Below are 25,056 nucleotides of genomic sequence, written 5' to 3'. Positions count from 1 at the left end.
TGTCTAATTTTGTATTTTCCCGAATACCTTGTTGCTTGGGCTAAATGTAGCGTTCTTTTTTCTATGTCTTTTTCTTTATGTTCCAGAGGCGAGCAGTAGCCAGGGAAGAAATAACACTCGTACATGCAAGCGCATTCATGCATAGCTTGGTCACGCAAGTGGTCAGGCCAGACCGGCTTTTGCTTCCTTCAGTCGCCCACTGGTGATGATGACGCGCGTAGATTAGATAATAGTGGTTGAACGGGTGGCACTAGAGCCACTAAATAAGCTACGCTGAAGAGTAACGACACTGGCGCACGGCGGCAGCCATTTCGGTAGAGTGTACTAGAAGTGTACTAGAATGTACTAGAAACTTCTAGTGCACTCCAATTTCGGTGCATGACGCCAGGGTGGCCAGCTTTATGCGCCCTATTGCGGCTGACGTTGACGGGCGGTATCGGTCCGGGCGCCGCTTGGCAACCATGACAGCCGCGTTTTCTTTTCGAAAATTTCGAGACAGCGCGCCGGCGCGAAACAGTCGCGCTCGGTTAAGCTAGCGTAGCTCATTTAGTGGCTCTATGTTACGCTGAGCCACTAACTGAGCTGCACTTTTTAAGGGGCTGTAGGTTACGCTAGGCCACTGCAGTTCTCCCCCAGCGGGAAGCGATGCAGGCGTTTTCCACCTTCCCACCGGTTGAGAGAGAGAGAGAACAAACTTTATTAGTCTCTGGGATTAGGAAGGGGGGGTGGCGGAAGACCATAAGGCCTCCGCGACATCCAGTGCCCGCGACGTCACCAATAGTTGATCGGAGATGTCTGGGCTCCCCAGGGCCTGTTCCCAGAGGGTGGCGGAGGGGAGAGGGGGATATGGAGAGGCTGGACACTCACAAAGGGAGTGGTAGTGGGTGTCCAGAGCCCCACATGCTGAGCAATTAGGGGATGTGAAAATGTGGGGGTGTGTGTGGACCAGTTGGGTGCGATGGGGGAAGGTGTGTGTTTGCAGAATGCGCCACATGTGAGCTGCAGCGGGGTCCCACCGGTTGAAACAGCTCAGTACAGGGCAGCACGGCATCGCTACTCTGTCCGGGGGCTTGAAAACTCACTCTCAACGTGTCAAACAGCCGCACTGCGCTCCGAAAATCACGACTTATCGAAGAGCGCGCGCGCGGCAACACAGAGGCACCAAAATGTCAGCGCCCATAGGTCTTCCCGGGGTAAACAAATGTGACGTGACGCGGTTCGAACAATGGCCGCTGTCGGCGGCTAGAACAAGGACAGAAAAGAGTGCCGATACTCTGAAACCTCATCCAGTGGCTCTAGGTGGCACTCCGCCCATTGGCCAGTAAGTGCTTGTGTGAGCGGTTAAAGCCATGCAAACGCACTTTGTATTTGTCCTTTTTTAAAAGACGATAGTCCGCCTTGGGCTACTTAAACGCAGAAATTTCGGTCTGTCTGCGACTATACTCGGTTACAACTTAAGAACGGCACCACCTCATGTAGTGTATCACTCCGCCGAAGCGCCGGACCCGTGACGTCAGTGCGCGCGCGTTTTGAAAGGGGTTTGTTATGAATGCGTGATATCGTCTGCCTTGTCTCACGCAGTTTGTTTGTCGTCACTGGAGTCGTTTATAAGCATATTAAGCCCAAAAAATCACGGGAACGGCTTACGCCATGTTCAAAATATTCCCAGTAACGCCCTACTTGCGCAGCGCGGAGAAACATCCGGCTACGGTGATAAGGCACAGCGGCAAATTCCGGTGCCGTTCTTAAGTTGTCACCGAGTATAGATTCAGCCACCCGGCCAAAGTGAAACGAAAGCTACGCAATAGTCTTATATACTCACAGCCAAATGTAAAGGTCAAAGTCCGGTGTCAGTGTTCATACTTGTCGACATCGTGAAACCACAACAAGACATTACGCAAACATAAAGCAAAGCATCAATACATAAGTTATATTTGCACCGTTCCTTTATTAAGAATTCATGGATGTGTGGTTTTTGCGATAGCAAATGAAATACTACATCAACGGCAGAAAACCGTCGCCTGCTGTTGCCAGGGCTACCTCCTGGCGGCATTTAAGAAATAAAACGGCAGTAGCAACGAAAGGTTGCACTAGATGGGATCCACGTTCCGCTTGGAATGCTCGTGGAATAGGGAAACTTGGTTCCATAAACGTAGTAGGGTGCCCCAATTCCCGCGCGTCTCCGCCGTACGGCAGCGCTGGCATCGAGACGCCCGACTTGGAGCAGCGTAACGCGGGAAGTTTAAATTGACTAGAGCAAACCTCTAGCGTGTTAACTTGGGAGGAACGAGACGGGAGAGGAACTGCATGAGAGGTGAGCGGGAAAGAGAAGACAGGCCTTTACCTGGCAGGGGCGCCAGTCGACTATCGTCTTTCGGCGACATTTGCAACAAAAGGAGCTGTGCGCAGTACGGAACACTGAGGTACAACACGTGTTGCAGTGTAAATATCACACTTCTTGTAGATACAAGATACGCAACCATTTTTTGTACAGCCGTGTACGAAGTAAGCTTTCCAGATTGGTTTACCCCTCCTTTCCCACCCGACATCTTTTTTTAACCCCCGAGCCACCAGGGCAGTGCGCCCAAGCAAAACCAAAGCCCCGCTTTCATTCCGGTCCCTATCGGTCGGGTCGTGAGGCCTCCATGCGGAGCAACAGCCACGCATCGGTTGGTCGACGGCCCCAGGATCCAGAGACGGAGGGAACTTCAATCTAATGCCACCTAGCCCCAACCTTCCTCCCAAACACCGTCTCCTCCCCCTCAACCACACGCATCCGCCACGCTAATGGCCGACGGCGTGCGCGACTAAAGAACAGGCGCGTACACACGTCCGCACCTTGTTTTGTTCCGTTCCTCTCTCTCCAACTCGCCGCCCGTCCTTTGAGCCCTCCCCGATCACGAAACCCATTTGGGCGAATCGAACGACCGTGAGCGATTCCCCGCGTGAACTGACATCCGTAGCTTGCTGTCGGCAGGAGAGCGACCATCTGCCGTGATGCCCGATGCGGCATCGTCGAAACGCTTCGCGAGAACCTCCTTCCAGGAAGCTATCTCCGCTTTTCCGTTGTTGATGCCGCCGTTCTTGGTTGTTGCTGTTTTTGGTTGTGATTGCTGATGATATTGTCGCTGTTGATTGATTATTGATTGTGAATTTTAACGCTCCCGATTAATTTTGACCTCTTGGGGATCTTTAACGTGCGCCGAAATATCAACAAACAGGTGTTTTCGCTTTTCGCCTCATTCTGTAAAGCCCTCACGGAGACGAGGGCCGAAAATTCGTCATTGTGCTCAGCAGCGCAACGCCTTAGCCGCTGAGTTACCGCGACGCGTTTGTCGTTGTTGTTAGTGGTGTGTTTGTGCTTATGTACTGCGTCTACGTCATTTAAAAGGGTTGCGCTAGGAACTTCTTACAAAAACGGACGCAGAAAAAAAGAGTCCACACTGTCGTGAAGACGGTGCCCTGACAACTCAACTAACTACCTTTTTACATGATGTTCCTCGAACTTATCCTGACACCATGCAAGCTTTAGTGCGGCTACGTGGGTTACAGGACGAAGCTGGTCTCAGTTATTTACTCGCTGGGTTGTGTGGTGTTTCGTATGTCGTTACAACTAGTGCATTACTCTCCACCTTATCCGAGACTTATTATAACAAAATCTCACGCGCAGCGAGGATTTCTTGGTTGTGCCCGTCATTCTTAATAAAAGTAGGCGTTTAAATTGCCAGACTTGGAACGCGAGGTGAGCACAGCACGCAGCAGGCACTTACCGTGCACAGTGGGATGAAACTAAAAAGCACTACTTTAAGAACAGCGCTATGCTAAAAGTGTATGCCGTATTTTCTGGCCCCTGAACATAACACGCGCACCTCTATTAGGCCCATAAAGAAACACAATATTCCGCCATATCCCCCACTAATTAACGCTAATAAGGAACGCTAACAAGTAATCGCAGATATTAACGTGACAGCAGGAATGACACGGCCAATGTACTAATTATTTGCACTACGTGTGTGTTTATTTATATTAAAGCCGAAGCTTTCTTAACGGGACCGACGGCATCCTGTCAAAAGACTAATCCATTTCCCCATAGACCGGTTGGTCGACCGAAAATCTCTGGACACACGGCGCGTGCGTGAAACAGCACTTCCATTGCGTCAAAACGATTAACGGAAAATTGCGAAAAAGGAACTGTTTTAGATAAGACAACCCACGCGTCGATCATGAAGAATGAGTAGAATGGTATACACTCCTAAAAAAAAGGTCGGGGTGTTCACTAATGGAATAATAACAAGTTACTTGTCCCAGTATACACTAGGTGCTTAGTGAGTGGAGGTCGTAAATTTACCGCTAGTCAGGGCAGTAAGCATTACTACCTCCACTGAAAGTCCCAGTGATAGCACTCTTCTGACATGCGTTTACTAACTGGCCATGCACAACCTAGTCATAAGCACGGCCTTAATCTAGTGCATACTACTTCCTACACTCAGTTAATTTCCTAACCATGCAAATGCTAGTGGAAGAGCCTACGTACGAAACCGCGGGGTAGTACGGTTCTTAATGAGTTAGTAAATACGGCCGTTACTACCTTTTTTACGACTTTTTTTTTATCAAGAGTGTACCTTTATCTTATAATCCACGTATCGGTGTACAGTTATATCGTCCGTAGATACGCTTACTTCATGCGCGAAAAATCGTCGCATGTTTTCGTACTTTGTTTGCGATTTGTGGCTTCAAATGTTTCACGATCGACTGGAAGCACTTTAGCCGCAAGTTGGATGCAGTGTTTCGTTGAGCTTTTTTTGCAGTAAGGGCAAATGTGACTGTGGGGTCGGGGATGTGATGGAGTACAAAACAAAAAAAAACGGTCGTGTGGGTTCATTTCGAACGTTCCTTTGGAGTTCCCGACTGCGCTCATATCCTTTTCCGCTCCACAAATTTATGAGTTCGACTGCAATACACACGACTCTGCGTTCGATATCGGCGTTTCGATGGCGACTGCCCTGATGTACCCGATTCCCGCGAGACCGCACGGTTGCTGTCATCGTATGAGACAAGTTCGACCAATCATACCTCGAAAGGTATTGATCAGTCTTCCGGTCGAATCAACGTTAAATTTAGCGCGAGCCGCTCGGCGACTGCTGCTTCATCGTGTCGGGTTGTAATCAGGTCAGTGAGCAATCCAACGCCTCACCAGACTTTAATAGATTTAATAGACATCCGCGCAAGGCGGAATTTTCACCGCTTCCCAGTGAAATGAACTACACGCCTCGTTGAGAAGTCACGCTTGGCGTTCCGAATCGCGGCTATGGGAGGCCGAGTAGTGAAGTGCGTTCTCATTCCCGCTGTTTTCGGACTAAAACAAACGTCGAAGAAACACCGGGAAGGACCAGTATTTCGAATGAAGCGAAAACAATGTTTCCCTTGGAAATAAATTGTAGTTCAATGCGGTAAAAGAACACCAGGGACTGGGGTACTGCCGTTGATAACTGAATCATTCGGCAAACAACGTTTCATTGTTTTTGCTCCGAACTTCTTTTAGTAAGTGACGGAAACGTTGCTTCACAGAAGACGAGTAGGAGACTAATTCATACATACAAGCCCTATGATATTCATACACACGTATTCATACATACAACGACACAAGCCCTGCATGAATCATTGCGGCGCCTCGTTACTGGACTTCGAGCTCTCATTAACGCTTTGACAGCGCACGCTGTCGTTAGCGGGAAGGGTCTCTTGTTTCACTCAGGGCCAGCGGGAAAGTATTAATTGGTTTGCCCTTGGCAGGCGCTGGAGACACAGAGAACAGCACCTGCGCTTGCGAAGCTCTTGGAGAAAACACACGAGTGAAAGAGAGAGAAGACAGGAGGGTGGAGAGAGTGTTAAGTCGGGCTTCCACTGGCGTACTTGCGAAGCGAGAAAATTATGGCGAACGACTGGCGTGAATCATGGGACAACGAAACGTCTGCGCTCAGACGGCGCAGCCTTAAATATCCATAGATGTGAGTCTGCACAACAAAGTTAAGTAACCAATAACTGCTACTGGCGTGACGATTTACGACACAAAGCATAAATTTGAGACTTCGAATATGCGATATCCATCTTGCTCACCACGAAACGTTGCGTTCGCTGAGCATAAACATGACGGCACACTCACTTGATGAAACGTGCGGAAACAGCGCGAAAAAACAAGACGTAAACTTGGGAGAGACAAACACCGAGCTAACAACACCGGTTGTTGTTAGGCAGCGATGTGTTTGCAGAAGTACACGTCCCGTTTCTCGCGCTGTTTTCTCGCGTTTTAACATACCAGCCCATCATCACCAGCCTATCTACGCCCACTGCAGGGCAAAGGCCTCTCCCATTAATCTCCAATCGCCCTGGTCCTGTGCCAACTGCGACCAACTTATCCCCGCAAACTTCTTGATCTCATTCGCCCGTCTAACTTTCTGCCGCCCCCTGCCACGCTTGCTTTCTCTAAGAATCCACTCTGTTACCCTTAATGACCAACGGTTATCTTGCCTTCGCATTACATGCCCTGCCCACGTCCATTTCTTCTTCTTAATGTCTACTAATATCTCCTTAACACGCGTTTGTTCCCTGACCCACTCCGCTCTCTTTTTGTCCAGCCCACTTGCTCCCTATTCCGAGACACATACTTGATTTGACCTGACAGTTCAAACCATTAATCGGCTGCTGGAGTGATTCGCCGAAACAGCGGTTGGCTAATAGGGTGCATTGCGGCAAAACCGACGCACGGAACGCGTTCCAGAGCCTGTTAGAAGGAAGCCAGCTCGAGTTCAACAGTGTCGCGATGCTCGAGCTTTCTGCGTGCTCGACGGCGTGCGTATTCGCCGCTGCTCCTGTGCGGCAATGCGCATTCGCGCCTGGGAAGCTTAGTTTCTTGCTTTGAGCCCAACACCAATGGTTCACGTTCCAGCCCCGTTTAACTTTTGAGTGCGCGGTACAAACGTGCGGTTCGAATTGTGGGTATTGCAGGAGTGCACATTTCTTTAGGTGGAGCGTAGCACTTGTTCCAGATACACTAAACTTTCGTTAAACGAAAGCATCGAGATGGGCAACCGGCTTCGTTATAAGCGGAACTTCGTCAAAAGCGGGTATAAATTGCTTTCCATGCAATGCAGTTTGGACAGTGGAAGAATAAAGCGAGAAATTGAACGAAGTGAGTTCGTTGCCAGGGTTTACTATGCATGCCTTCGTTTATGCTCTTATCAGTCTATGGTTTCCGCTTCCTTGAAGATAACTTGAACAAAACAAGATGACCTCAACGCCATGAAACCCAAAGGAAACGCGGTAGCCCGCATTGCGATTGGGCAATATAATTCCAACTTGCGTATCGCTGTCTTCCTTGCCACCCAAGGTATGCTTCCGGGAAGCCGGTGACTGGCTTAACCAGCTGTTAATTTCGCGTCCTGTTATACTCCACCTCGCAACCGGCCCTCAACCCTGTGTAGCTATGTTGAAACGGGGTTGCAGGGGACAAAAAAATGGCACCATCTCCACTCCGTGAATGATGGCGAGGGGGCGGAGCACGGGGACTCGAAATGACATCCAAGTTGAGCCCCGACCGTCATTCGATTTGAGCCGTGAGTTGCACCTCGATTATTCCCTAAATGAAACTGCAACTCACGGCTCAAATCGAATTTCGCTTGACTCACGGCTCAAATCGAATTTCGCTTGACGGTGGTGTGCGCATACGGATGGACGCGGGCGGACATTGGGAGGTCCTAAGTATACTCCGCACCGTTACAGGCGAGGGAGTAAGCCGTTTGACTCTCGGGCACTAACTGACGGTCGTAGCCCAATGGGTAACACGACTGGCACTAACTCTGTCCGGTCTACCAGACACAGGCTCGAATCCTGCCGGTGCCTGTGTGATTTTTTGCGATCGTAAATGCTATGCGCACGGACGCGGACGGACATTGTGCGGCCCTATAAGGTACTCCGCACCTAAAAGAAACGAGCGAAAATAGGCAAACTCAGCCTTACAACGCGCTACCAGCTTCATCATTCCAAAGCTTTCGCCCCCCTCCTTTCCCGCCCCCAGAACGAAACGCACGCAACAATGTTTGAGCAGTCGCCGGTTTACAACTCCCGCTATACGACAGTGATTGCATCTCTCCACGCAAACGGTCGCAGGCATGTGAATAGCCTCTATACTCTCCTCTTCCCCCGGGCTTCTTTTATCATCGAACTATGGACCCTTCGCCAGAGTCCGGCTCGTATACACCCCCCCCCCCCCCCCCCCGCCTATTGTGCCGGACGGAGTGATTGCGTGACTCCATCTAGGACTGCCCTCACGGGCGCACTTTCCGGCTGCCGACGGGACGTCCTGCTTTCGTGCGCGCTGGTATACGCCGCTACAAACTCGTGCACGCGATGCAATTAAAGGCGCGCCTGCTCTATCATGGCTCCAACTCGTGGCTCCGCGAGTTTAGTTCAGCGCCATGAGAAGTGAGTCCAGTTCTAAGATAAGAAGACCCAGACCATTGGCTGCGCCAAAACGCATGCGTGGCCCCGAACTGACGCCAAAGAGACACTTAGCTCACTATCGAGTTGCGCCTGTGGAGACATCAAAGTGAGCCACACTTGACCCCTCCTAACCTTCACTTCCTAAACTAGGCCTCGCGTCATCCCATTAATATATTATGCTACTACTACTACTACTACTCCTACTACCCTACTGAAACGTCCCGTATATACGGAATTATTGGAATACGGAGTTCATACAGAGTATGACGCCCCCAATCACACCTAAAGGACACGTTAGTTTAATAAACAGGGAATAACATTATTTCGCGCAATAAAAACGTTTGGCACAGGTTGCGTGTTTTTATCTTCAGTAATAAGCAAAATGAGGCTCCGTATGTTTTCCGTATACTCCGTATATACGGAATTCATATGGACAATGATTTGGCGGTTCTAGTAAACTTAGACATAAAATCGGTGTCAAATGTTTGGATAAGTATGCAGTATTTTGTCCACGTGTGTTTCTCAAAGTTATTCCGTGTTTTGTGACGGCTTTGTGTCATTCCAGGAAAGTACTCCGTATTCCCATTATTCCGTATACATACGGAACCTTTCAGGAGGGTACTACTACTAGTACTACTACTATTTTTTATCTCTTGGTACCGTGGTTTTGTTAAGCTCAGCTACATTAATGAAACCCGTCCAAACCCGCCAGAGAGCACAAAGACGTGCAATCTTAATGATGTCGCCTGGATTCCGCAAATCAACACTGCCTTCGCGTAAAAGTGACTTTAGTCCGACAAATCCGGAGCTCCGAAGAGAGAGAGAGAGAAAAAAGCATAATTCGCGTGCCTTCGCGCACTTAGCGTTAACCTGCCGACCCACAGAATGTGTGTCCCCTCGTTAAGTCGCTAGGGCAGCTACAACGAGATATTTATGACACGTGTCCCGTCATCGCCCGCGCAGGCGGCAAAGGGGATTACAATCTCGGCGCGGATACGTATACTCACAGCACCCGGAGCTCGTGACCGGCTGCGCCCATGGAGCGCAAGACGCAGATGTTCGGCCGCCCCGAACAGCCGTCCGGCGATGTATAAACGAAGGAACGAACCCCACAGGCGCCTACGCCAACAATCCCCCCTTTTGAAAGCAGCGGCCAGCGCCTTTCAATCCTCGTAGTCTGTTCCGTAACGTCCGTGGTTTCGAATGCTTTTAAAAGGGCCATGAAGGCACAGTACAACACATGTTCACTTTGAAAGAACTAGCCGTTGGTAACCCACTCAGTTCAATTCCAGCCAGAAAAGACGCTATTTACCCCCAAAAAATAAAGAACGTACACCGAAAATTTTATCTCTAATTTTGCTCTGGAGAGAGCTCTGCCTGAAACACAAACGAGCTGCAAGGGCGTCCGGGATAAGAGAACGCCCATAGATAATGCGGAGTACCCGGAGTGAATGAACAGTATAATAAATTAGCGACGTCAGGTTTTGGCGCTTTAGACTTCATTAGTTTGTTGGCTGGTCTGTTTCATTACTGTCCAATTTCAGGCAGATATGACGTTGTCTGGCAAGCGTGTTGTCACAGCGGCCAAAGTAGCCTTCTCGGATGATCGTTCCACTTCATCAGAATACTTACCCATCAAAAGAATGATAAATACAATCAGGATTAAAAGCTTGGTTTAGTTTTGCTAAAAGCTACGTTAATCAAACCAAACACGATTATTTTAAGCAGGGCATAAAAGAGTTAGCAGGAGCATGTTTACATTTAACAAACTAGATGTTTGTAGGTAGGGGCAAATTTATTACTACGATTCTTTTCTCTCTCTCTCTCTCTCTCTCTCTCTCTCTCTCTCTCTCTCTCTCTCTCTCTCTCTCTCTCTCTCTCTCTCTCTCTCTCTCTCTCTCTCTCTCTCTCTCTACGTTTTATTTTTCTTTTTGCTGGCGCAATGCCGACTCTGTACGAATATCAGCCGAGTTTCAGTACCAACTGTCGACCGATCCTGGATGCAAATGAAACAATTTTTGAGCAAATCTATACCCCCCCCCCCCCCCTAACGTCCTGGCTGACTCACGCGGTAAGTGTGAAAAAGCAAAACGCACCCCTCCAGTGCGGAAAGGGCGTTCAGACTTCCCTCCCGCACAACTCGTACTCAAGAGCGGCTCCCCACTTCCCCCACCACTCCCTCGGAATTTAGGTCTCTCTAGAGCCCAAAACGTGCACAACTCCCTGAGCAAGGGGAAGATACAGCTGTGCAGCTGTCGGTCTGGGGACCAACTCCTGCTTGCGCCCAGGGATACTGGATCCCAAACAGCCCATGGACTAAGGAATTACGCTCGCACTAGTGCCTAACAATGCTCCAACTCGTGGCCCAGAGAGTTCAGTTCAGCGCCATGAGAAGCGCATCCAATTCTAAACTAAGTTCGACTCGCTCCTCCCTGTTGTTTTAGCGCTTCGATTTTTTGTCATGTTCCACGAACAGGCCCAAACCAGCACCCTCGTGCTTAATAAAGTTACTCTCTCTCTCTCTCTCTCCCATCTCTCTCTAGAATGTTTGTGCTATACTCGGGAATAAGTTAATAGCGGCAACAGCTCATGTACGATATTACTCCGCCTAAGCGACAGACCCAGATGTAAACGGGCGCGCCCGTTTTGAAAGGCGATTACTATGAATGCGTCATATCGCCTGCCTTTTCTCACGTAGTTTGTCGTCCCTGGAGTCGTTTATCAGCATATTAAGTCAAAAAAAAAAAATCCCGGAAACGGCTCGTGCCATGTTCAAAACACTCCCAGTAACGCCCTACTTGCGCCACGCGGAGTAACATCCGGCTGCGGTGATGAGGCACAGCGGCAACTTCCGTTGCCGTTCTTAAGTTGTACCTGAGTGTAGTGCTTGTGCACGTTTCGTCTCTCTCTATTTCTGCTCGCTTTAATTTCGCGCTAAAACTAAAATGAGGGCCACCGACACCAACTATCCCAAACCCACACTCCACAACGTTATGCTGGGTAAAACAGTCGCGTTATCTCTTCCAGTTTATTACCGCCGGAGAAGCGGGGCTGTGAAACGGTGTTTCGGTTATTTGGATTTCATTTTCACCAACAAGAAGACACCAAGCGTTGCTACCCTTTTTTTGGAAGGAGGCCGCTTTGACGAATGTTATGCTTGCCAAAGAACTGGCAGTAGCGCTGGAAGTATACGCTGTGACTCTCGCACATACTCCGCATTTTGGACAGGTCGTTTTGGTTACTTACAGTCGCTTCAGGTTTTAGTTACGAGCAATTAGCGTCAGTGTAGTAAGTTATGCTGAAGATCGCAGGGAAAACGTATAGGGCCTTCTTCCCGAGCATTTAGTTATTTCTGGCGATCATGACCAACACTCCTAATTTGTAATCCGCTTCTATAGAGTTTTGGCTGGCCCCCATCAAACGAAACAAAATTTAGCAGTGATAAAATGATTGCCTAAAGAGATGTTTCATTAAAATTTACAGCTAAGCAGTATATCTCCACGCTGTTCTTCCCTTGCCAGAGGAATGAATCACTGTTTCAGCTATACAGCCCATGTTTTCTGCACGTCAATCTTGCCGATTTTTTTAAAACGCCGTTCGAATGAGGCGAGGGGGGCAGGGGATAATTGGGAAACAACGTTTTGCGCCCAAATATGAAGGCCCCTTCGTATAGGAACGATGCTGTGTGGAGTAACTTCAATACCGAACGGAGTTCCCCAAATACGCGACTTTGTTATATGGGGACTTCCGTGGCAGCACAAGTTTCCCCCATGTTGTCTCTATGGACCTGTATAAAATTCCATATTCATCATCATCATTATCGTCATCATCCTCATCAGCCTATTTACGTTTGCTACAGAACGAAGGCCTCTCCCAAGACCTCCAAAGGGCCCGCTCCTGTCCTGATCTGCACGAGTGCGTTCCTTGCCTCCGAATTTTCCTATTTCGTCCCTCCACCAAAGTTAATGGCCTTCCCCTTCTCCTAGACCTGTCGGTAGCGAGCGCATACATCTGCGGAGATAACGCACTAGTATTGGCAACTTCTATTGCTCACTGCACATTAACCTCTGCCGACCCATTAAAGAATGCTCCCACCTCCTTCCTCGCGAGCTCAGTCTAGTGTCGTTGCACTTAAAACCCGTGGTTCTCGAACATGAGTGTGTCGAAGAAACAATTTGCACATAAAGCAAAATTCTTCCAGACATATTCAATTTCCGTCTTTTGGGGCTGAATTTTATGCTGGTGTAGGTCATTTGGGAAACGATCTGCTTTTACAGCCAAAAGTCGCCCAAACTCGTATATGCTGCCTTGGGCGGGTGCGTGTCTGGCTTTCTTGCATAGCTGGCATGCTGTGCCAAAGGCCGACGCTAAACGATGTGCAACGCGGAGAAGAAAAAAAAACGTACTTGTCATGCAGCGTTTGCACATTTTTAATTTTGCAGCAAAGGTCGGCAGAAAGGTGAAATGAGTGGGAGACCTGTAACATGGCAGATCTTATGACATTTAGAGCGAATGTCATTTTCTCTAAAAAATGTTTAGTTCAACGCTACACGACAATACCGAATGACATTCGAGGCGAATGGTATTTAGCGGACATATGAGGTTGGGAAGCTCATTCAGCGGCCAAATGAGTAGGCTCGACAGCCGCGGTGCATTACTAGGCAAGAAAGTTCAGCACTGAACTAAATACTGCTTCTAAAACTGTCCGCAAGTTTTTTTCCCCTTCGTATTGTTTTTCAAATAAAGAAAGGCAAACAAGAACTTACAAAAATAATCTGGTCCCCAATGCACGCTGGTAAGGATTTCTTGGGGACTTGTCTCGGCTTGTGATGTCTACTTATGTCACCAAAAACGGTGATTTTGTGCCTTTTAATTATAAAAAACAATTATTTGTTTTCTTCTAAAAAGCTATTCTGTATGAAAACCTTCTACACGCACTTGAACTATAATTTTGCAATTTTGCCAGCTTGCTAACCGTCACTGATATCACTAATTCATTCCCCCCCCCCCCCCCCTCCCCCGTAGTCCCCGTAGACCCGAACGGCCAAACCGACTGTCAATAACAGCTAATGTCATTCCGTTTGAACAACATTACATTTGCCGTGTAACAGGAATATAGGTTCGCGGACCCCTGAAATGCCCTCGCGGAGCACCTGTTGACCACGGACCCCCATCCGAGAAGCACTGCACAAAGTTAAAAAGACGCGCGTTACCTTTGCCGTGGGAGCACACTCAGCCCGCAGACGTCGTCACCTCCTGAGCGCCAACGCAGCTCGAAATGTCGCCAGCCGTAGCGATCTCCAAGATATCGGAAGGAATTTAACGTGAAATTCCGCCTGAACGATGCCGGCACCTTTGTTATCTGGCCGGCATGTCCACGTCGTCGGAACACTATTCTATCTATTATCGCGTACCTCCTTCAGCGTGATACACCGTGGGATCGAAATGCACGCGATAAATTCGCAGACACCCCGCTGTAGACGCGACCGTACTGCACAGTACAATTCTTCACGCAAGTGAGGCGTGTTGAAGTGATGAACCCGTGGTTTTGTTTTTTGTTCGTTTTACAGTAAGTGTAACGCTTAAATAGGCCGTGAAGATAAAGTATCAGTTTGTTTAATTTGAAGGAACCAGCCATTGTTAACTCACACAGCTCTGTTCCTGCCGCGATAGGCGTTTTTCTTAAACAAAAAAAAAAAAACGCAAGAAACATTATACACACGGCCACTTTCAATCGCGATTGAGTCGGTCCGGATCGAGCTCAATCCGGATCGGGCGCTGCTACACGGCCAGTTTCAATCGCGCTCGAGACCGATCCCCCTCGAACTCAATCCTGCTGCTTCCCCAAGCGCGATTGAAGTTTCCAAGCGCGACCGGACGAAACTGGTGATATCCTCGTCCCCGTTGAGTAATGGGCGCAGCAGGTGACAACTTCAACTAACGCCACAAATTGTGTCAAAAAACTGACGGTATCATAATTACGCCTCGCAGATGAGGCCGAATCGATCTAAATACAACCGCAAAGGCGGGATTGTAGCATATACAATACACCACCGTCGTAAAAGTCTTAGGCAGAAGAGAAAATGACTTGGTTATAAGCGTTATTTCCTTACAAGCGGAGTTAATTTGTTCTCGGGGCATTGCAGTGGAGCACATGAAAAACTTCGAACAAAGCGATTTCGTTATAACGAGGTTCCTCCAACTAATTTGGCGTATGACATGTAGTTTTTTTAACAGCCAGTCATTATAACTTCCATGCGGGTAATTATCAAGAACCAACTAGCTCGCATTTGGCCTGTTCCATCCATTACTTTAGCACACTTCTACGGCAGCACAACTGCTAAATTTACGCACCAGTCGTGCCTGGAGACTAGACGTACACTACTTCAATCGTCGGGGCTTCCTCAATACCCTGCAATTCATGTGCATTTTAAGAATAAAACTTCACCGTCCCTACCCAAAGAAACTTGACAGAAGCGCGAAGAACGAACCCGGGCAACCATTTTTTGCACACCAAGTAAACGCATCCACGGAAGATCTAATTGTATGCCGATACGTGGTTTACAAGATAACGGTACGCTACTGCACTCCTTCTTCGTTATCGATACGTGTGTTGTCTTATCCAGAACCGTTCCTTTCTCGCTATTTTCAAGGAAACATTTTGACACAATGGAAGCCCCGTTCCACGCATGCGCTGTTTGTCCAGGGATCTTATCAGAGCTTTTCGGTCGACCAACCGGTCCATGGGGAAATGCATCAGTTTTTTGACAGAACGCCCTCGTTCCCAAAAGCTTTCGCTCTAAAACTTAACGACGGTGCCTCGTCCAACAAAACTCATCGGCGTGATTTCAAAAGTTTCTGTATGGAGTTTCCCCGTGCGTGCATTCTCTGCGAAAATCAATACCAAATACGCAAAAAAGAGCTCGCTGATTCTCATTGACAAAAAAAAAAAAAATATTTTTTTCGGAAGTACAACACGGCTGGATGAACTCGCAGCGTCGAATGGTTGTGTAGATAAAAGCTTGGCGCCACAGGGAGGAAAGTTATCGTTGGACTAGAAAGTGTCGCGTGACTAGACCCTTCGATCTCGGTGTATCGCATAGCACGCGCCAACAGTGCCTGATCACTTTATGGCATGCTCGTCTGGGTCCGTCTCCTGCCAACTTCGGCGAGCCGTGGCGATGCCCGTGCTTGTGTGTGGAAGCCGTCGCTGCCGGAAGTTTCGCAGGGAGGCCGCTGAACATCGATAGACGCGCCTCTGTTAATTTGAGCTCCACGGGAAAGGTGGCAGAGCAGAAAAACGCGATTTGGTTCCAACTGCGAAGGCCGTATATCGTCGCCGCCAGTAGACCGGAAAACAAATTAAAGGGAGGCACGAAGACACAGTCAAAGTTTGGGTCGTCAAAAATACTCCTTTTTAAACGGTCAGATTTAGGGGCAATCTTTAAGGTGGAGTAAGTTTCCGCAAAAGAAAGTTTGTCATCCTCAATGCAGCCGTACGGCTACACAGACCCGATGACAATATCAATGAAAGAGGGAAACAGAAAGAAAGAGTACGGGGGTGGGAGGTAGAGAGAGAAAGAGAGATTAAAAAAAGACAGAAAACGCCAGGCTGCGGTAGGCGAGGGAGTCACATAAAAAGGTTCCTTCGGGTCTCACGACTTTGGGGACTGGAGATAAGATGTGCGGTAACTACAGCCAAAACACGCCATAGCTTCGCTGCCCGTCCTTCAGACAGAGTAGAAGGGCTGATAATTTTTTTTTATTTTTGTAGAAGCACAGCTGCCACTATCAGCTGGCCGAGAAGGCCATGAAAAACGAGACAACCTCACCGACTCGACCGAGATACGGCAGTTCCGACAGAAGCCGTGTACGTGTACTCCGGCCCTCGCAGAATCGCTCGTTTCTCCGAGTTCACCGAAACGGAGTTTACCCTCCGTTTAACGGGTGTCCAAGAAAACAAAGCGAGGGCCCAATTTCCCCCCGCGTTGACGCAATTAGCCCCACCCCATTCTTCCTCTACGCCCTCCGGCGCTGACGCTACCAAAGATACATTGTATACGTCAAGGCCGCGCGGTTAAGGCAAAGCGAACGAACTTATTAAGGTCACCACGACCATTTGTGGACGTCTTAGGGACTTCCTCCATAACGCAGGAACTGCAGCGTACGCTCGTAAATAAGCATGCCCTCGAAGGATGTAAACGATGCGCCTTTAGTGCGCACTGCTTCCGAAATAAAGCGACTTGAGTACGAGTGCCCTAATTTTGTCTATCGAGGCCGTAACGGGAGCACTGCTCGGAACCGATGCATTTAGAAAACGCTTCGCGTTGAAATGACTGCGCGCGTCGGAGCCGGTAGTGACCTGCTTGGGCGATCGAGCACTGAAATCCTTTCGGACTGATAAGAACGATGTCGGCCAAGCGCACTTTCGCGGACGGACGGGCTTTTTTTTTGTTTCGTCCGTCTAATTATCACCGATAAACGGAGATTTTCGTGGAATCTTATTTTTTTGGCTGCGTTCATTGAAAATTGAATGTGTCTGTCAGGAATTAGGATCCATGTTTCCGCGTCACAGTCATCCGCAAAGATAAGTACGTTCCTGGGCTGTCCTCGTGCAAACCACGTGTTTTTCTAAGAAGAAAATAGGGCATTTTACGCGTGCCATTGGCTTTTCCGAGTGTTTTTCTGCCTCCCCCAAAGTTCGTTTCCCTACCGTTAGCTATTTCCAATGTGCGCAGAGGACCATATCGCAGGATAGGTCCCACGGAGTCGCAACTAGTCGCGTTATATATATTTCCACCTAATGTAGTTAACTTTGGTTCGCAGTTATTCTCTTGACGGCGGAACTGCGCCAAGAAAATCGTAGAATTGGGAAAGGTTGGGCAGATAAAAGCATAGTTTTTTTTTGTCTTTTTTTTTTTTGAGAAAGACTCCGTAAAATGCAAAGAACTTAACTAACGCAATTCTTGGCGACGATCAGCGTTCGCGTATTCTTAAGTGAAGCCTCACAGGCTATAATAGAAAAAAGAGGAGACAAACCAACCTTTGCGGCCTATTTCCCGGACAAGTCTTGTTAGTCGTCACGGAGGGGATGGATGGGTGAAGCCAACGACCGTGACCCTAGCACTCAAACAGACGTCGTATTCTGGAAGACCGCCGGGGCTCCGCGCACTTACAGCACAAACCAAATCCGCACGCCCGAACACCAGGGACCCATCCCGCAGTCGACTCCGGCGTATCCACTCGTCAAGCGCGGATGGCAACAGCAGCGGCGCGACACATCCAACAACGACAGCTGGTCACTGGGTCCATTCCAGTACGCGCAACGTCGGGACGTCACTAGCCGGCACGCCGGCTCGCGGAAACCCGGACCACAGAATTCCACACCTTCAGGGTTCGGCGGGGCTTGGCGGGCGCGCGTGGGCAGGGCTTCGGTCGAACGCGGCTGCGCGGTTTAAAATTAGCGGCCGTCGGGAGAAGAAGGGAGGGGATCCCGGCAACGAGGACGCTCTCGAAGCAACAATGCAGCGTGCACAGCGCCGGCGCGATTTGCAAGTGGCGCGGTCGTCGTAGCAGACGAACTTGAAGTTGCGTGCGCTGATCGTCTGCGCGGATCCGGCGGGTTTTCTGCGTATCGTCTGCTGCGTGTTCCGGCGCGCTCGGGCCGTCCCGCCCCGTGCAATGAACGAAAGGGCCCGTGAAAGACCTTCAAGAGAGAAAGAGAAGGAACGGGAGGAGGAGGAGGAGGAAGAAGAGGGGGATGCGTTTCTTTTGACCGAGTCACCCAGCAGACGAACCCGCCGCCGCCAGCGGCTGCACCCACTTCCGCAGAAGCCCGCGTGCGCGCGGGCTGCAATTTCGGGGGTTTGCTTCTTTATGGCTGTACCCCTCCCCCACCCTGGCTGCCAGTGTTAGCCCCGCCGCCACAAATGCGAGGCAAAGCGCTCGCATGCTCCCGAGAAAGAAAGTTGTTGCTTCTTCGAGGAGGAGAGGGAGAGAGCGGGGTCGGCGCGTTATCGGCATCTCGTTTTTCGCTTCTTTCTGCGCTTGACGACTGACGAGACGCCGGTTCCTGACGTCTTGTTGGTGGGAGGCAACGTTTGGGTGGGAGGGGAGCTGAGATTATTCGCGTTGGTTGATGGCCGGAGCAACACAGATTCTCGGAGTCGGGCAACACAACCGCCTCTTCGAAGGCACTCCCGAATCGGAGCTGACTTCAAATTTCCCGGAAACCTCCTGACACATGCGAAGATAGATTAAATAGGTGAGGAGAAAAGCTAATGAAAGCCTCGCACCGAGTGTATGGACTTGAAACGGACCGAGAAAGAGCAAGAGGTGGAGGGGTTACAACGCTTTCGGCTGACTAAACTTCTAATTTAAATTCGCTTTATCCCCCTCGCAATGTCAAGTTATTCTCAGCAATGTTAGAAATAACTAATAAAGCATTGGAACGTTCAGCGCAAGCTATGAGTTTCACTGCGACATAGTATGCGAGATGCTCAGCGATTTCGGGAATTTCATTCGTCTTCTTGAGTGCACAAGTTCCAACGAGCTCCAAATAAGAACGGTACAAAACTTACAAATTTACAGAGCATGGATGACCGGAAAACAGAAGGCGTGCCAGAAACAATGCGATCTGTTGGCGCCTCCGACGCATGCTGCACCATCTGGCTGCAAAGTCCGTAAACTGCGCGCATGCGCACTTCTTCGAGAGCGTTTGAGAGTGGAGCCTACATTTATGGGAAATGCTTGATCGAAAAGGGACGCCCGTCGTTTATTTTGAGACGCTTTTTCACGCTGCGTCGCCACTGAGCAGGATGATCGTTGAAGGACATCATGCTAGCTGCAATCAGCCTGCTGCGCTCTTGGCCCCCGAATGCAGTAGATAACAGGATGTTCAGTGGCGACAGAGGATAAAAAGACCTCAAAATAAATGAGCGGCGTCGCTTCTTTATCAAGCATTTCCCCTAACAGTAGGACACACTCTCAAACGCTCCGACAGAACTACGCATGCGCTCAGTTTACTGACACTGCAGCCAGACGGTGCGGCATGCGTCGGAGGCTGTGTGCTCCGTTGTTCGCATTTCTTCTAATCCCCCCTGTACTTCATGTTTCGAGGTGATCGGATGTTCAAAACAGTCGGCGTGCTAGATATTGCTCCAGGCTTTTTGGTGTAGATCATCGAATGAAATCAAAGTAGGGTTTTGCAATTTGTTGAAGCAATGCTATTTTGCCGGGGTGTTTTCAACTATTCAAAGCATTAAAGTTCTTGCCCACCACTGTAGTCTCCGGAGTGCCCACACGATTTAGCCGCTGTGAGTACGAGTGAACGAGTACTCACACTGACTAGCATTCAAGTGATCTTCGGTGCATACGAATGCCCGTGCGTGAGTCGAAGCCTGAGTGCCCTCAGGACGCCCACGAATGCAGATGCACCCCCCCCCCCCCTTTGAAAAAAAAAAAATGTGGTTGATGCCTCTTTCACAAGAATCGGTAAAGCACGAAAGTCAAATGTGCCTTCGTAGGAGCATTTGAATGTTTATTGTGCATCCATATGAACTTCCACGTCGCTACTTACATTACGTCGGTATGACACCGTTAGTCGCATGAGCGTTAGACTCTGGATTGCACGCGCCGGAACAGAACGTAAATCAGACTGAAATCACAGCCCCTTGAAAACCACCGTGCGAACGAAACTGAAACCGAAAGCAGCAGGGGCGCTCATTAGCGTCATGATGAACTAGTTCGCTTCGCCTCTCCTAGACGGCAGCGCCATCTCAATGAATAAGGTAGTGTGACAGACATAAGGCGCATTCGTAGGCCTACTCGCGCTTGAATTGATAGCCCGTTGCGGCGGGAGATTTCGTGGCTCGAATCCGGGCGGTGCCGCGCCAATGGAACTTTTTCTGGCGATGTCATTTCCGTGACGGATATGACGTCGGTGACATCTTGGTGTACCCGGGCCTAAAACACTTTCGCGTTAAAAAGAAAAGAATCCGGCACAAGATTTCGCAGTCGCATTTTGCACTCAAGGCGATCATGCCGAGCCTACGAGGATGGCTTGGTGGGTGATGCATATTATCAGGGTTACCAGCGCACGCAGACGGGGACACGGAAGAAAGGAACGACAGGACAAGCGCCTTGTCCTGTCGTTCCTTCCTTTCGTGTCCCTGTCTGCGTGCGCGGGTAACCCTGTTAACATGCCCAGCCCAATACCACTTTGCTTGCGGTTAATCTTAGAGTAGCGTGCAGTTCATAACTCTCGTATATTTCATGCCATGCATGATTTAGCCTGTTTTTTTTTCTTGTATTGTAGTCCCGTGGCGCAAACGAGCAGCAATATACCACCAGTGATGTTAGTGTCGAGGATCCTCACAGCACTGGCCGCTTTTCTGATGGAGGCGAAAAGCAAAAAACGTCCCTGTGTACGAGATTTCGGCGCACGCTAAAGATCCCCAGGTGGTCGAAATTGATCCGGAGCCCTCCCCTACGCCTCGCCTCATCGCCTGCGATGCGTCGGCGCGTTAAACCCTACAATCAATCAATCAATCAATCAATCAATCAATCAATCAATCAATTAATCAATCAATCAATCAATCAATCAATCATTCAATCAATCAATCAATCAATCCTCACAGCACTCTCGGGTACCTTCCCAAGTGTAAATAATCTGCAGTGTCCCCTTTACCTCGAAACGTACAAAAAAAAAAGACAAATAAGTGGCCATTGGTCCTTCTCAGCTGTAGATTAGCGGACGCTTGAAACGTGCGTGGGCCCGCACAGACAAGCGGATCTCACCCTTCACGTCTCGGCACGTGGAGGGCGTAAACCTAGAGACATGTTAAGAACCCCGGCTTCCCTTCCAGTCTGTCCTAGAGACGCAACGCCGCCACATTCACGCGGTCCCCTTCGCTCAGCGGGTGATAACGGACACGCAAATATCGTCTGCAGAAGGGCCGGAAGAGATAACGGGCGCCGTAAAAGAAAAGCCATCCGGGCAGCGGCAGAAACCCGTCTGGGCGCTTGTCAGATGACGTCGAGCCGGGAGCCAAGGCGCACTCAAGGAGCCACCTTGGCCGAAGTGATTGGCCTCACGAGGACGTTCTTATCTGACTATACAACCAAAAAGCAGAAGCTGCGTATTATTTGATCGCCTATCAGATGCTTGTTTTCTTTTCGCAGTGTGCGGGGCTGCCTTAGTGTGTCTGTTTTATTTGTACTGATTCTGATTTATTTTTGTCATTGGTGCTTCACCAGTTCGCTATTATTAGCTTGCTGACTGTGATTTGGGTAAGCGTGGAGGGTTTGGTTTGGTGCTAAGTATCACTTTTTTTTCTTTCATCTACAAATTGGTTTCTACAAAAAAAAATATTTTTTGGGCTATCGCTCCTTTTTATTTATTTTTTATTGGCTGTTAACCTGCCATAGCTTGGCTGGAGCGGGTTTCGTTCCCCGATTTTTTTTTTGTTTTTTTTTATTATGGGGAACACGGAATTAATAAAGGACAATGTTTCGCGCACACTAGTGCAGGTGCGCCTTCGAAGATGCCTGCATGAATTTACAGTATCCACAGGTGCGGAGGGTGATTGGGCTGCAACAGAGTACCTCAGGGAGGTTGTAATCACTTTCCGGTTCCTGACAGTCTGGTTCTCTCTAGACTACCGGAGTGGAGTGACACCGAAAATTTTGTGTAGAGACCATGTAGATAGGTGGATGCCTATGCCCATTTACAGGTCGCTATACCAAGGCAGGACGGACCAGGACGTCGCTGCTCTTCTGAATCAATCTGATCGCTAAAAAGAAGTTCCACATGCCAGAAAGTAGGTGTTAGTGTGGTGAAAAATTGTGCTAGGGATTGTTGTCAGGGTTTATTTTAAAAAGCGGCAATCAGATATCTGCCGCGATGCAAGCCTACGCTGACCGGTCGCCGCGACGCGCGGTGCGCCGAGCGGCCGAGAGATAGTGATACCTGCGCAGAAGCATCGAAACAGGCTACGCAGATGACTTTGTCACCGATCGCTCAAATGGCAGTTATAGCTTAAATAAAGTTCCACATGCGAGAAAGGGGACGGTAGTGTGGTGAAAAGTTGTGTTATGGATTGTCATTCGCAGTTACAAAGATAGCGGCGATCAAATATCCGCCAGGATGCTAAGCCTAAAGTTCGCGACACCCGAGCCGACCAGAGCAACGCAACCCGGTTGTGGGCGGTTGGGGCTCAGCGGGCTCTCATTGGCTGTGGCCTCACGACGATCGCAACGATGGCACGACTGCACTGGCTTGCCAGTCGCACGTCGTGAGCCTCCTCCGACCAGCGAACGACACCAAACGGGCGGTCGAAACACTTGCCCCTATCATCACTGACTGATTGATTGATTGTGGGGTTTAACACTCCGACGCAACGCAGGCGATGAGGCGCGCCGTAGTAGAGGGCTCCTGTAAGGTCCACTTATGAGATTAGCGGCCAGGCGCCCGGGCTGCGCGTGAGAACCCGCCCCTCTGTCTGGGGGCTCAACACTGTGGACTCTACGCCGCAGCCGTCGCCAATTCGTCACGGCGCGCACGGGAGACGGATTGTCTGGCCCACCGCATACCACAGGGATAATCCCCCATTGAGAAAGCAGACGGCGCCGCCGGATTCTGGGAACCGTCGACATGACGAGCGGAGGTGGTGGGATTACCGGCGTCGAAGCGCGCGCCGCGCAAGACACTATTGTTAACGCAAACCGGCCGGCACAGTGCACTGTCGCCGCCTTTCGCTCTCACCCCGCGGGGTCGCACGCACCTGCTCGTCTGCGAGCGTGCCGTTGACCCAAAGATGGCGGCGCCTCATTGAATATTCCGTGGCGTGCTGAGTGACAGCTGTCTACGTGAATTTGGGCACTCCCTTACGCGTGTACGAAAGCTACCGGGGCGTTCCCGAGAGAGGGTGATCTCGAGGTTTTATAAGGGCGAACTTGGCCGTTGGAAATCGTTCTGGTCTGAGCGCCGAGCTGGGTAGTTCCCGGCGGGACAAGGAGTCTCGACCGTTAAAGCTAGGTTGGGATTTGTGAGCCCCCTAGGTTAGATGTTAAGATCGCGTCGGAGGTTTAGGGTACAGCGCCGTACCGGGCAACTAGACGGATCTTGCGGCGAGACAGAGTCTTGGCCGTCGTTTCTCGAGCGGTTTGTGTACGCTCCGAAAATAGGAGAGTTAGACGAAGTTGAGGAGTTCGAGTGATTTGTGCGCACTCGGAGCTAGCGTATAGCTGAAGTTCGAAGTTTTTCCTTTGTTACTCATGTGCCCAGTTTTCCTACTGTAAATAGCTGTATATAAACTCTTCGTTTCATTTAATCAACCCCAACGCCTCGAGTTCGTCAATTCGACCGCCATCTCCAAGAACTTCAACAACATCGCCCTGCCAGCCTCCTGCCAAATCAACCGGAGCCCGGGCGATTGGGTTCCTGATCGACACCGGACTTCGGAGAGAACGAATCACAACCATCTTCACTGCTCCGGATTAATTTTGACCACCTGGGGATCTTTAACGTGCGCCGAAATCTCGTACACACGGTCGTTTTTGCTTTTCGCCTCCATCAGAAGAGCGGCCGCCGCGGCCGGGAGTCGAGCCCGCGTCCTTGTGCTCAGCAGCGCAACACCTCAGCGCAACAACTCCGAGGCGACATGGGGCCGGAAAGCGAACGTTCGCAGGCGGCCCCGTGTTCCTCACGGCTCCCGAGGTTCGTGAGAGCCCCGCATGAAACAATATGTGTGTGTGTGTGTGTGTGTGTGTGTGTGTATGCGTGCATGTATCTATGCATGCATTTATGTACGCGTGCGTGTATGTATGTATGTATGTACGCATGCATGCATGTACGTATGTATGCATGCATGTATGCATGCATGTACGCATGTATGTATGTATGTACGCATGTATGTATGTATGTATGTATGTATGTATGTATGTATGTATGTATGTATGTATGTATGTATGTATGTATGTATGTATGTATGTATGTATGTATGTATGTACGCATGCATGTATGCATGTATGTATGCATGTATGTGTGCGTGCATGTATGTGTGTATGTATGTATGTGTGCATGTGTGTGTATGTATATATGTATGTGTGCATGTATGTATCCGTGTGTGTACGTATGCATAACTGTATGTATGTGTGTGTATGCATGAATGCATTATGTGTGTGTGGCAGATCCCTCCACTACGGCGCGTGTCATAGCCCAGGATAAACCTTCCGCGCGATAAACAACAAAATTTGAGCGTGGGCGGGACGGGGGGGGGGGGGGGCTGTATCAGTCGCAGCACCTTAGCAACGCAGTCGTAGCGTTTACAGACCCTGCAGCCAGCGTGCAGCCGTCGTTTCCCCGTTGTTTGCGACATGACGAAGCGCCAGGAAGGAAACGGAACAGCGTGTCGTCACTAGGTACCATTTGGCAACGGGCGCACTCTGCGATGTCGCGTGTACGGATAATTGCCGCATTACGGGCAGCATGAGGCCATCATAGTCACCACCGTTGCCGCGCTGTGTACGTCGTCGAACGTGCTTGCGTTATTCGTCGCT

General features: G+C 49.7%; 1 protein-coding gene across 3 annotated transcripts in view; it reads right to left on the bottom strand.

Annotated features, from left to right (window-relative positions):
- LOC144159111 (galactose-3-O-sulfotransferase 2-like) overlaps positions 1-25,056 on the bottom strand; it is an 80,824-nt gene that overhangs the window by 26,269 nt on the left and 29,499 nt on the right. The window contains exon 1 of one of the 3 annotated variants that reach the window (XM_077690399.1): positions 17,540-18,303. The exons of the other annotated variants lie outside the window; for them this stretch is intronic. The gene's annotated coding sequence lies outside the window, so the exon portion shown is untranslated. Of the gene's footprint in view, positions 1-17,539; positions 18,304-25,056 lie in introns of those variants that run through there. 3 annotated transcript variants of the gene reach the window in all.

This window comes from Haemaphysalis longicornis, unplaced genomic scaffold (genome assembly GCF_048455015.1).
Source record: "Haemaphysalis longicornis isolate Haplotype H1 unplaced genomic scaffold, Haemaphysalis longicornis Haplotype H1 scaffold_10, whole genome shotgun sequence".
Lineage (NCBI taxonomy): Eukaryota > Metazoa > Arthropoda > Arachnida > Ixodida > Ixodidae > Haemaphysalis > Haemaphysalis longicornis.
The sequence above is the reverse complement of the archived record's forward strand: the minus strand, read 5'-3'. Positions and strand labels throughout refer to the sequence as shown.